Below are 13,987 nucleotides of genomic sequence, written 5' to 3' on the forward strand. Positions count from 1 at the left end.
TCAGTATAAATTTTAAGCTTTTCGTCCACATATTCTCCCATTGTTCCAGCATCACATTATATCCAAAATTCCTTACCCACTGAATCATACAATGTTTTACATGTTCATTTTCCAAGTTCAATTTCAATAACATTTTATCAACCTTAGCAATAATACTTTCATCACTACCACCTAATAAAATTTCCAGTTCATTTTTAACAACGTTAAAACGTTGTTAAACCCATAACTCTTTTTATCTAATTTAAATCTTTCAATTGTTGATATACAAACCAATGACAAACATAGCCCTCTGATTCTAACTCTTTCCTCGACTTGAGGGTAGGGTCACCAGAATTGAAAAGTATCATTTTATCATAAGTCCATCAGTCTGGCTTCGTGACCATTTCTTTTCTTAAAAAAGGTTCCTGTGGGGACATCCAAAGAGGCAACTTTGTAGAAAATCTTGTTTTGCATTTGTTCCAAAATCTTAGTATGGCACGTCTAACAAAGTGATTGTTAAAATCCATATTGTCTTTAGCTTTATCATACCATAGGTAACCGTGCCATCCAAACCTTAATTAAAGACCTTCCAAATCAAGTAGTCTCTTGTTCCAAATGTTTTCCATTCTTTTAGCCAAGCCAGACACCAAAGTACAATTTCAGATCTGGTAGGCCCAAATCCCCTCTTTCCTTAGCATCTTGCAATAATTTGTATCTAATTCTTGGTTTTTTTTCTCTTGCCATATGAATTTGGAAAGATCCCTTTGCCATTGTTTAAATGGAGCATGAGTTGCAAGTATAGGTAATGTCTGGAACAAAAAAAAGCATCTTTGGTAAAACATTCATCTTAATTACAGAGATTCTACCCAATAGTGATAAATGTAATTTGTCCCATCTTTGTAAGTCCTTTTTAATGTCATTCCAAAGAGGCATATAGTTATTTTGAAACAATTTTATATTTGTATTTGTAAGCAAATATTGTAGTCATGTAGTCTTGTAATATTGTAGTCTTGAACTTGTTTTAAAATAAGAATGAAGTTATTTTTTTAGATATAAAGTATTTGGACTTTGAAGCATATTTTCACAGTTTAACCATTGTTCCTTAGAGGAGAAAAACTTTCCCATATGGAGGAAATCAATAATGGTATTTCGGCTACCAAGCTGTCTCACTACAGCAGGCTAAAACCAGGGGGAAAAACACTCCGATGAAACCCGACTTCTGGTTAGCTGCTATAATTTTCTTGGCATTATGGAAGTGGTTTTTTTCACTGATTTATTTGTAGGCTGTCTTTGGAATTCCCAAATAGTCCACATCCCAACTACCCTGTGCTAAACCTGCTTAGCTTCCAGGAATACCAAGTTTAAATATGTACTGTAAATTTGTTGAGGCAACAGATAATTTTCAAGATGGAAATAGAAATATTTATTTCCTAATTCACCAGAAAACTGTCAAAACTCTCAGAATCATTCCTACAGCTACAAAGTAGCACAGAATCAAAATTTGATTCAGCACATTTGTGCAGCATGTTTTAAATGACCAAGGAGACCCCATTTAGATGCTACCAACATCTGAACTAATGTTTACATGTTATGAGAGTGAACATTGTTTGTTTGATTGGCAGGTACCGCATTGTATCTCAGCATGTACTTATGTTTCAATTATACAGACTGCAGAATAAATGAAATATCTAAGTAGTGGATGGCATAGGGAAGACTAGAAATATATAAATGTCATACCAATAAAATTGGCCTCCAGCCATATCATTGAAAGTTATGCTCATTTCCCAACATGTCAATAATTGTTTTTACAGATACAATTATGAAGTTGTGAATTGTAGTAATATGAATTACAAACATGGCTCCAATACATTATATGATATATTTATATAAATTTGTCTCCTGCTGAATTCTTTGTCATAATCCATACCTAGAGAGACTTTATTAATATGGGACTTTTATTATAATTATCTCACTGTATTTTCTTTCATATTTCCATGAGATCCTTAAACACAGACTTCTCATTCTTCATGTATTTCTAACTAAACCATTCACATTTGGTTTACAATGCCACTGTTTTCATACAAATCAACTTTCATTATTAGAATTGCGTCCTTAGAGGCACAACCATACCCAGAGTTAAGAGGAATTTTTAAAAAAATATCTGACCATATTGCAAAATAATAGATTTCTTTTTTTAAAATTGGTGTAGTTATGCTGAAATGCCAAGACTAGTGTAAAATGAGCAGTTCTTTTCATTGGTAAGTGGTATTGACATCTTATTGATACAAACAGCCAAAATAGAAACAGTTAAAAAAGAGGGAATAATATATGATTTGGTTCTTGGTATCGCTCTGGGAATTTTATTGCATGTTTTACTAAAATATAGGTTTGCTCTCCTTTTATTATTTTAAAAAATGATTAAAGATCCAAATATTGTGATTTAACTTAAAGATTAATTTAGGCTTTAGGTAACAAACTTATGTTTGGGAAATTAATATTGGAATAATTTTTCTCAATAATTTTATGTATTACTGTAATACAACAAAATATATATTAATACTTATTTTTCTATGTATCAATACTGTTGATTCAAATCAACTCTTTATTACAGTGATAGAAGAGTTTAATATAATTGATTAAATTCATTAAATTTAAAAATCCCTTTGATTGACTTTCATAAAATAGCATGTAGATTCCTACAATAGTACAGATCTTTAAAGCTGTATTTACAATACAATCTTACATCCACCTATAAGGACTTTTGCTAAGTAACCTTATTTAATTAAAAGAAAATCAAGGTTGAGGGGAAAATGAATTGATTCTAGAAGTGAAAGAAGATCCAATAAAAAAGTCACACTTGATCTATGATTACCAATTAATCTTGATTTTAAATATTATTAGATATACACTGTAAATGCCTGCGAATTATTGACAAAAGAAAATGGAATATATATATAAATGACAAACAGTGGTCATGTTAAATGTCTTAAGCAGAATCTATATGGAAAGCTATGAAGAAATGTTGTAATTAAATAGGGATACCATATCTGAGTTGAAAAGATCCAGATAGTCAGTAAATAGGGGCAAAGAGGTACACAAAACCACACCTAATGGTTATTCTTATTTTTGCAACCCAGATATGGTCTCTCTAATGTTGGAAGGTTTGCGATATAGAAAATGAGATCATTCAGAGATACCGAATGTGGTATTGATAATGCCAAGACACATATACAGTTTTAAAGCTGGTTTTGCTGGGGACATGCTGTTGAGAAATGAGTTAACACATAACCTACTTGATTGGAGGGGGGGGGAAGTCCAGTTGCCTACTTGATGACCACTAGATGGAAGCAAATAATTGTTATTCTGTTTTTGTTTTTTCCAGTCAGGTTTTATTTGTACTCCTGGTTACATGGTCTTGCAGTTTTCTTGACAAGATTTCAGATGTAGTTTGCACTCACCTCCTTCCCAAGGCTGAAACAGAATGAAGAATGACTAACCCAACTGACCTTGTGCCTAGTGGCACTAGAACTCATGATCTCACAGTTTCTAGCCTGGTGCTTTAACCACTACACAAACTGGCTCTACAACAAGGACTTAGTGTTTCTTTTTGGTGCCCTCTAGTAGTCATACATATTTTAGCAATCCAAATGTGCTATACCCAATAATGGATGAAACTACCTTTAGGTTTATGGGCAGGTGATTCATAACGCCATTAAAAGGATATTCGCCTGGTTCTAAACAGTGGCTATTTGATCCAGATTTGTGCAACTGATAACTATAATCTATCAGCTATTTATATATTTCTTCAGCCCTAGCTGAGTCATTCATTACCACAATTTCATCAGCAAATAGTACTAGATACTTATTGCTGTGCTGGGCTTTCCCTGGCTAAGTCAGGCCTTTAAATAAAGATCTGGACTCTAATAAACAAAATGTAACACTAGTGACTGTTTGGCCAGTACAACCAACAAAATGGTACTAGATATGATGGTACGTAGTAGCCTCATTCTTACAGTACTATTGTTGTTAAAGTTTTGTATAGCTTAACTAAGCATGTTATGTGAAAACAGTGTCTTAGATAAGGGTATGAAATGAATGCTACTGTCAAAACTCTCAATCTTGGCAACTTTAGATTTTATGGACTTCAACTCCCAGAACTCTCCAGCCAATAGGATTTGATTCCCATAATTCCCCAGACTTGAAGTCCATACTTCTTAAGATTGTCAAGATTGAGAAACCTTACTAGGGCATTAACTATCCCTTTCTGGTTCTAGCTAATGAAAAAAAATCCTAGAAAGACCATGCTTATCTAGGAATGCTATATCTACCTTCTCTTTGCCCCTGTCCCACAGCTGTACTGGGTGTGTGCAAAAAGGAAGGAAAGTATCTGAATTTTGATCACGCGATTCCCTCTCTCTCCTCTCCCTCTCCCTCTCATTAGGTTGTACTGTAGGTCATTTCATATTTTCATTGCTGTTAATTTGGTACAGCAATAGTTGTGTGATTCCAGAAAACTCAATATAGACTAGTTGACAAGTCACCTGGGTTCAAAATGATATTTCTTCCATTAAAGTTTTCTTCACTTTCAGAAAATGTTTCTTCCATTTTCTTGTGATTACAGAGTTTGAAATCGGTGTTATATTCTTGCCCATACCTTATATATGCAGAATAATTTCTGTTGGCTAGAATGTCATTCCACTCATACTGTATTGGCTTCTGCAGGTGTAGAAAGAACACACCATTCCACATAGTTTATTATGAAGAAACACCACCATGAAGCTCTTGGGTTTAATTAGCTAATGAATATAGAATGACTAATTACCAAAATAACATGAATATTTGTTGACATCAATGTTTTACAGATGAGCGGCTCATTGAATTCTTCTCATCCACCTTAAATTACTTTTGCAGAGTATACTGCTGAAAGATCTTATTATACATTATGAGACCTTTGATTTTGTAGTAGAGTATTTTGTACTCTGATTGGCAGAGGCTCCAATAGAGCACAGCCAGCAGACCAAACAGAAAGGGCATATTCCATGGATTTTTTTTATCTTCTACTGTTACCTACCCACAAGCCTCAGGACATGGATTCTGGATATCTGAAGTACCAAGTGTGCAGCCTCATGACAAGGAGAGAATAAAGAGAGAAAAGGTATAAAACATGGTTTCTGGTATTCCTTCCAAAGTCTTAATAATACTGCTGTCCATGAGATTGGGAAAGAAAAAGGAGGAGGGCTTGAAAATTGAGTAGTGGGCATTTGACCCATTGCTCAGTTGTCTCTTTCATCGGAACATATTAAGGATTTTTTTTTTCCTGATCCTTTTCTCTGTAGTCCCCAGCTCGTTCTGGCCATTTTTAGAACTTGAACTATACTTTGCCAACCTCTCTTCCAACAACAAAACTGATTCCATTTCTGGTTTTGATAATTTATCCTGCTGGTGGGCAGTCCTAAGCTTTTGCTATCAGAATAGCAGATGTCAGTATAGCGGTCAAATGCCTATTAACTGAATTGGTGTCAAAAGGGGGTTTCATCAGTGATCCATTCAAGATTCACTTTGTGAATCTGGTCATCCAACAGGTAGGTATTGGTAGGTAGGTAGCCCTGGGCCCAGAACTAAAATATCATCAAGTGCCATCTAATGATTAAAGTGCTGGCTAGGAACAGGGAGACTTTGAGTTCTAGTCCCGCCTTAGGCATGAAAAACCAGCTTGGTAACCCAATTTACCTAGCAAGATGTAAATTGGAGAAAATAGGAGAAGAGAAAATAGGAGGAGAGAAGAGTATTAGGCATGCTTGCCTCCTTGAATTATTTATAAAATGACAAAGGCGGGACAAAAATTAAATATAAATCTACTATTTTACTTCCAAGATTTGATTGGATTGGGAACAGTGAAAACAATCATATGCTTGCTTAGTTAGGAGTAATGCTTCTTACTTTAGCAATGGTTGCAATTCCTTATATGGGTACATTGTATCCTGCCCAACCTTTTTTTTTCTTTTTTCCCCTAACAGATCTGGAGCCCTTCTTGCATCATTGAAATCCCTTATCACCCTTGCTGGGCCTTCCTAGGAGTAGCAGGAATTGAGGGCCAAACTAGACATGATGCAACGTGCCTGACATAGAGTACTCAGGTTTGAGGAGTTTATTATTTTCATTAAAAGGCCTATCCTGGAGGATTTTTCAGGGGGGAGAGGTAGACTGAACGCACATTGCTGGGTAGAGAGTTTGGTAATTGAAGACATCTCACCAGTACAACAGCATAAAAGATGTTCTCTGTTCTCTGATAGAGTTCAGAAAGATAGGTTACCAGCATCAACATCTCACAATATCCTAGGATTAGTCAGCAAATTTGCTAATAGATGCTAATAGATACCTACTAAGGCTTCATCCTTGCCCTTTACCTTTTCCCTTCATTTTGTGACAACACCCCTTTTCACTCTTCTTTATGCCTTCTTTGGCTCAATCTGTCCTTTGTGAGCCTCTGATAGTTTGCATCAGAATGTTCCTGTGTATAATTTACTAAGAGGCTTTGAAAGCCTATGGAAATCTTGCTTTTTGGAGTTAGATGACTAATAGGAGAGACTGAACAAGTTGGGAAGAGGATGTATTTAGACCAAAAGATAAGAAACAGAGAGCACTAAAATTATAACTGTTGATAACAGAAGTCATAAATTTCAGTTTATTACACTCTAAACTAATAAACTAGGCTGAGTACTAGAACAGTAATTAGTGTAATTCTGAAAACTTTGCTAAAGCATGTGAACTGCTGCTTCAGTTGGCTAGACAACCGAAGTATATTAAAGAGACATTTGGAGTGCTAGCAATGATTATGGGATTGGATTTAAACTTCAAGACACAAACAGATGTGTACAATATAAGCTTTCTAAATTATGTTAACTCTGGCTGGCAATGAAAACATCTCTATATGAATTCAAATGAATTTACTTATTTATTTATTTTACTTATATATCCTGCCTATATTATTTTTACAAATAACATATTCAACTGACCTTCCTCCTATTTTCCCCACAACAACAACCCTGTGAGGTGGGTTGGGTTGAGTGATTGGCCCAAGTCACCCAGCTGAATAATATAATAAACTTTCACTTCAGAAAGCAGTATTTCAGCCATCATTTTCAAGCAATTTTCAACAACAAATAATTAGTCAAATCTAATTAATCATATCCCCATTCTGCTCATTCTTCTAAGCAATAAATTTAAACATATAGCCAGTTCCCAATTGGCTTTCAATTTGGTTTTGAATTGATTTTATGCAAAGCTGGTTGGGTGATCAGTGAACTTTTGGTAGATGGATGTTTGTTTGTTTTTCCATAAATGCAGCATTACCTGATCCTACAGAGGAATGAAGCAACTGTGACTTAATTTAAGTTCAACTAAAAAAAAAAAAGCGTAAGTACTTTCCTCCAAACTGGGAAGTGGTTCAGTTTTTTTCAAGCCAAAACCAAATAATTCTTATTTTGTGAGAAGCCTCAAATCTCTTCCCTCCCACTGATTAAGCCATCTCATCCTTCAGCTTTTGACTACCTCTTTAAATAGTTCATCATTGGCCAAGTTAGTGGGTATTCAGTGATGGTCAATGAGAGAGGGCAGCCTTCAAATCCAAATTACCTAACTAACTGTAGTTTGGATTGGAGCCTGCTAAATAAAACTATCAGAGGAATATGAATGTTCCTTTACTTTATTTAATATTTAAGAGCCAGTTTGGCCCAGTGGTTAAAACACAAAGCTAGAAACCAGGAGTCTGTGAGTTTGAGTTGTACTCCCACTTTAGCATGAAAGCTGGCTGGGGGACTTTGGGCCAGTCACTCTCAGCCCAATCTGTTGTGTAGTGGGAACAGCGAGGCATTGAAGACATGGAGTAGAATAAATAGCTCTTTATTAGGTTCTCACAGAAGCAAGCTCTAGCAGCTGCCTGACATATATTTATACGGACCGCCACTAGGCGGTGGCCAATCAGTTTAAAGTACTCATTCCCATCTAAAACAACAGGCTTAAAGTTATACAGACAGACAGTCTATCTTTCAAATAAAGCAATCAGTTAACAGTTTCTTTATAACAGACCCTTTGAATTGCTTAATACATAACACCCCTTCCTCCTTGCAGCTTGACTTTTAGTCTAAGCTTTTGTTTTAGAGGGCGACGGGCTCCAGTTCTGAGGATGCTCCTTCTTCCAGAGCAAAACCCTATTCTTTTCTGTCCTGGGGCCCCATTACCTCTTCTGGGAGATTCTTCGCGTGGTGATTCCCTCTGGCGACCTTTACATATGGTAGCAATGTGGCCTTGTTTGCCACATGCTTGGCAGACAGCTGCGCGGAACCGGCATTCTGAACGCCGGTATCGTCCACCACAGTGAAGACAGGAAAGGGAACTGCCTTGTCAAGTTGCCGCTGCCTTCTTTCTGGGATCTTCTGCACTCAGTCGATCTCAATGTTGACGTCTGGGTCTTCAGTTCTCTCTGATTCTTCGTGATGCATAGCCGTCTGGCTGGAGAAATTCTTTGAGGGATGTAAAGCCTTGACGGCTCCATCTGCAGCCTCTTCTGCCATCACTTCTTTCAGTGCGTCCTGGAATGTCAGGGTCTCTTTAGCGAACAGTCTCTGTTGTAAGTCTCTGCTTCTCAGGCCACACACTAGTCGGTCCCGGAGCCTGTCCTCTAGGTTGGGAAACTCACAGAGCCGGGATGCTTGGCATAGGACGGCCACAAATTCAGCAGTGGTTTCACCTGGCTGCTGCTCTCTCATCTCGAATGCATGTCTGTAGGCAATAATGGACAGACCTGGTTCGAAGTGCTCCTTGAGTCTTCGTTTCAAGTCAGCAAAGGTAACTGACTCCAATGAAGCAGGAGCGATGAGGTTCTTGGCTATATCAAAGGTGCCTTGGCCACACATGCACAACAAGTTTGCAGCTTTTAAATTGTCTTCTCTTACTTGATTTGCTCTGAAATAGTTCTCTACTCGTGAGACATACGAACTCCACCGTTCAGGGTGCATCACGTCGAACTCTGAAAGTTTGCCTACTTTGGCCATGGATAGCTATTGCTGTGACTCCAAGGGCTTCTGTGAGTTTCCTAGGGACGGGTCCCTTAGGAAGGCAATACCTCCAGCGTTTGCATACTGGCAGGCAGAAGGAGGGAATGCTGTTCCAACCAGGGCGCTGATGCCTGGTCTTACCCCTTTAGTGACTTAGCTCTCTTCTTCCTAGCAGCATAATCCCATCCTCATCGCCACTGTTGTGTAGTGGAAACAGTGAGGCATTGAAGACACGGAGTAGAATAAACAACTCTTTATTAGGTTCTCATAGAAGCAAGCTCTAGAAGCTGCCTGACTTATATTTATACGGACCGCTGCTAGACGGCGGCCAATCAGTTTAAAGTATTCATTCCCGCCTAAAACAACAGGCTTAAAGTTATACAGACAGACAGTCTATCATTCAAATAAAGCAATCAATTAACCGTTTCTTTATAACAGATCCTTTGAATTGCTTAATACATAACACAATCCATTTCACAGGACTCTTGTTGTGGGGAAAATAGAGGGAATGGATATTAGGTATTTTTACCACCTTGAGTTATTTATAAAAATAATAAAGATGGGATAAAAATAAATACTCTGTTTAGAAAAACACATTTTTCCTAAAGCCAATTACGAACCTGCAAATGTGGCATAACTTAAACAAAAATAGTCTTTTATTAAACAGAACAAGCAATTTTATTATTGAAATGAGAAACATCTATCTCAGATTACAAAAGTTTAGCAAATAAATTCTTTCTAAATTTTCAGGAATTGTCTTTATGTTGATCTTGTTCTCACTCATGTCAATAATTCCTGATTCTCAGGGAAATCTTTTTTTTTCACCCTCCCACTACCGTGCGTGTGTGCGTGCATGCGTGCGTGCGTGCGTGTGAATAAATAAGAGACTGTAACTTTCACGATTTTATCAGAATGGGATGAAATTTGAAAAAAATGTTAGAACATTAGAAGCATGCCAAACTTAATACTGGCTTTTGAGTAACACATCTTCTTGTTTTCTTCTATTAATAGAATACAAATAAATGTTTAACTGATCAAAACATAATTTCTTCTTGGTCATGTTTAGCTTTTAAAATGTAACCTCTAAAAATAGCAGCTTTCAATAACTATGAAATATATGATTATCCCTAGTAAAATTTACTTATAAACTTAATCCCATTCTGCTTAAAATAATTTTAAAACATACTTTCCTCTCTCCATATTAGATTAGATTAGATTAGTAAAATTATATTCACTCATACATATGAAAAAACTAGCTTATTTATTCAGTGGCCATGTTTAGATAATATATCTTATTAGTACATGCTACTGTATATTAGGCCAAAATAACTGATTGATGGATTGAGTTGCTTGAGCCATGATAATCTGCATTTAAACTGTTGAATTTTCTTCAAAGTCAAAAACTACAGCACAAAATTTATAAAGTATGCAACCCCAGCAATATTTGGGTACAAAGCTATTAAGCTGATTCGGTTAGCACCAACAAAGTACTTCAACATCTCTATTTCCAATAATAAAACTTGTGGGTTTTCCTCCCAAGATGTGAAGTTGTAAAAATAGCAGTTTCATATAATTCTAAGAGTTTCATAGATCTGTGCAACACAACCATCTGTGCTTTATGTGCTACTTTTCTATGTGCATAATTTAAAATTTTGAAACAATATTAAACTACTAGCTAATGTGAGCCTGTGGTTATTTAAAATACCTTCTCCTTAATAACCAGTTTGGGGTTTAAGATCTTTTCTAGAGACCCTTTTCTTCTTCACAGGACCATGTTTAATGGCACTGCAAACGGACATTTTGTTGATGGCTGATTCCTAGATAGGTGATCTCTATCTTCTGCCAAGAAGAGAAATATTTTATTCAGATAGGCTTTTGGCAAGCATGTTGACTTTGCTGACGAGTTTGGGTGGGTTGGTGCTGCTTTAGTCATTGGTTTTTAATGGTATTTTAAAACTATTTTTAGTCATTTATTCTTTACTTCATTTATTTATTGTTAGCAACCAGAGTGTCATTCTTTGGCAGATAGAAATAGTAATCAGTCTTGGAAAGTACTTTTATTTTCAGTTGAACTTTGTCACTCTGTGTGGCTGTTAAGATTGTGCACTTACTTGCTTCATGCTTTCCAGGCACCATTTAAACAGAAAAGTCTATGTTTGCCTTCACCCATGAGAAAAGTCTATGTTTGTATCTTTCTTTGATTTCTGACAGAAAGGTAAGCAACCTTTGTACCCTCAATACTTTACATTCCTTCCTGAGGGCATTTGAGTTTCTCATTCCTTTACACTATACTGTATAAAGATCATAGTTTCCTCTTTATAGTCGCCCATGGGACTCATAAAATTATCTTGAGATTATCTTGCACACTGCTGGAGAGATTTAAGAAACTTGCCGGTGGGAAATATTTTTTTAAAAAAATGCAATCAAATAAAACATATGTTACCATCTTTTAAACATAATTGTAAGTAGTACAGTTATACTATTTTTAATTTAATAACCCAGTGCATTCTATTTAAATGACATTGATTAATTTGTACATTAATCTGTTTTATTTGTTTTTTGATCCAAGGCTTGAGCAAAATTCACCCAGCAACATTCCAACAATGTTTCAGTACAACTAAAAACCATATCCTGTCCTGATTGGAATGTGAAAGTACTGATCTTCTATATTTAGACAACTCAATACACAAGAGAAAAGTATACTTCTCCTTGCCTCTTTTCACACAAATATATAGAATCCTGTTTCTGCATCCATTGTATCAAATCCATAGAAACAAAACAAACAAAGCTCAAGCAACGTTAATAAACGTAATTCTCAATTTATGACCACGACTGAGCCCCACATTTCCTTTGTTAAGAAAGACACTTAAGTGAGTTTTGCCCCATTTTACGACCTTTCCTATCACAATTCTTAAGTGAATCACTGCTGTTAATGGTTATTAAGTGAATCTGGCTTCTCATTAACTTTGCTTATCAAAAGATCACAAAAGGTTAGGATTAGTATTAGGGTCAGGAAATTTCTCCTAAGTTCTAGGTTGGTTCTCTTTTTAATGATCTTCCACCTGTTACTTCTTCTCCTGCCCTCAGGTGCTTTGGAGAATAAATTAACCGATTGTTCTCTGTGACATCCCCTTAAGTACTAGAAAACTGCTATCATATCGCCCCTAGTCCTTCTCATTAGAGTAGACATATCTAGTTTCTTCAATCATTCATCATATGATTTAATCTCCAAATACTTTATCATCTTTGTTACTCTTCTCTGCATTCTTTCTAAGATCTCAACATGTTTTTTGTATTGTACTGACCAGAACCAGATGCAGTATTCACATGTTCTTGATGCTCTCCCTCTGCTGATGCAGTCCATAGCTGCATTGACTTTTTTGGCAGCTGCAGTACACTGCTGGCTTGTATTTAAGTGTTGGTCTACTTTTCCCCCCTGGACCTTCCATTGTCCATTGTTCATCAAGCAGTTGCATTTGCTTTATTTTGGAAACTGACTGTCTGCCTCAGATGTTCCCAGTTGATGATCTTGGAGTTTGGGTCTGTCTCATACTTCCAAGCAGTTCCCTCTGAAACCTCCCTTACATTCCAGTGCCTTCCCTCCCCATCCCACTACTATTTTCTTGTTGCGAGCGTAGCGAGTCAACCATGACATACCGTAGGTTGGTTTTTCTTGCCTAAGGGTAAAACTTTACTTTTATCTACATTAAAATTCATTTTGTTAGATAGGGCCCAGCGTTCAGGTCTGTCAAGATCTTTTTGGATCTTGAGCTTGTCTTCTGATATGTTGGCTATTCCTGCCAGCTTAGTGTCGCCTGCAAATTTGATGAGTTCCCCTTCAGTTTCCTTGTCTACATTGTTTATGAAGATATTGAAGAGTATTGGGCCCCAAACAGATCGTTGGGGTACCCCACTGCTTATTTCCCTCCATGTAGATAGTTCTGCATTACTGAATCCAGTAATTGTGAAATTATGATTTCAGAATGTGACCTTCACCAAATAATAATCCAGAAGACTATGCAACAACTTTTGTTTGATACCAAGGTGTTTATTTATTGCATGGGAGTATGGGACAGAACAAGAATGAAACAGGATTGCTGATTACAGAAGGGTTTGAACAGATCTATATGTTTAAACTTCACAAGTGGATATGTATTTATCTAAATAAACTGTCAGTTGAAGGAAGAAAATTTTGTTGAGAGGCATAATCAACTAACACAATAATATTCTTCTCATGGGAAACTATTCTTGTTTATAAAATGGTTACTAAGATAGACATGACTTTTTACCAAAGTCTGTAGTTTTATATTTTATCGTCCTCTTGGCTTCAGTTCTTCAGATTTTCTGCATAAAAAAATCCATTCAGGCATCTGTGTGTGCTCTATAACTGCAGCAGGCAGGCAAACATTACATTTTTTCTTGTCATTTGGCCTAGAAGGCAGAAACTGGCTTCGTTAAACAAAATACAAAGACAGCTCCATTGTTGTAATGACCATAACTGAATTTGTAAGAAAGCACAAATTTGCACTATACTAGGCCGTGGAGGCCAGTGAACTTCCCATTATAAGGGACAATAACCAACCGGAGAAGACAAAATTATTTACAGGAGATTAAAGCACAGTCTACAAAGTGGAAACCATGGCTTGGGTCAGCAAAAAATAAATTAAAAAAAAAAGATTTTTTGACATGGAGCCTGAAAAAAAAATGGATGAAGATTGCTGGTTGCTGTTGAAGATGCTGATATACGTCATGCATACCTGCCCTCTCCAAAAATTGGGTGGCTGTTATTCATGCCAGAATAAGATTAAAAGTAGATCTGCCCAAAAGCAAAGACTTCACCAATCCTCTCTGCTGGTGAGATCATCTTCAATGATGCTGTTGTCCAACATATCAACTGTCTTCTGGGCTGATTTTTCATTCTAACTATTGTTTTGATTGGTTTCAAAAAATTC

Source organism: Protobothrops mucrosquamatus, unplaced genomic scaffold (genome assembly GCF_001527695.2).
Source record: "Protobothrops mucrosquamatus isolate PMUCROS unplaced genomic scaffold, P.Mucros_1.0 scaffold_257, whole genome shotgun sequence".
NCBI lineage: Eukaryota > Metazoa > Chordata > Lepidosauria > Squamata > Viperidae > Protobothrops > Protobothrops mucrosquamatus.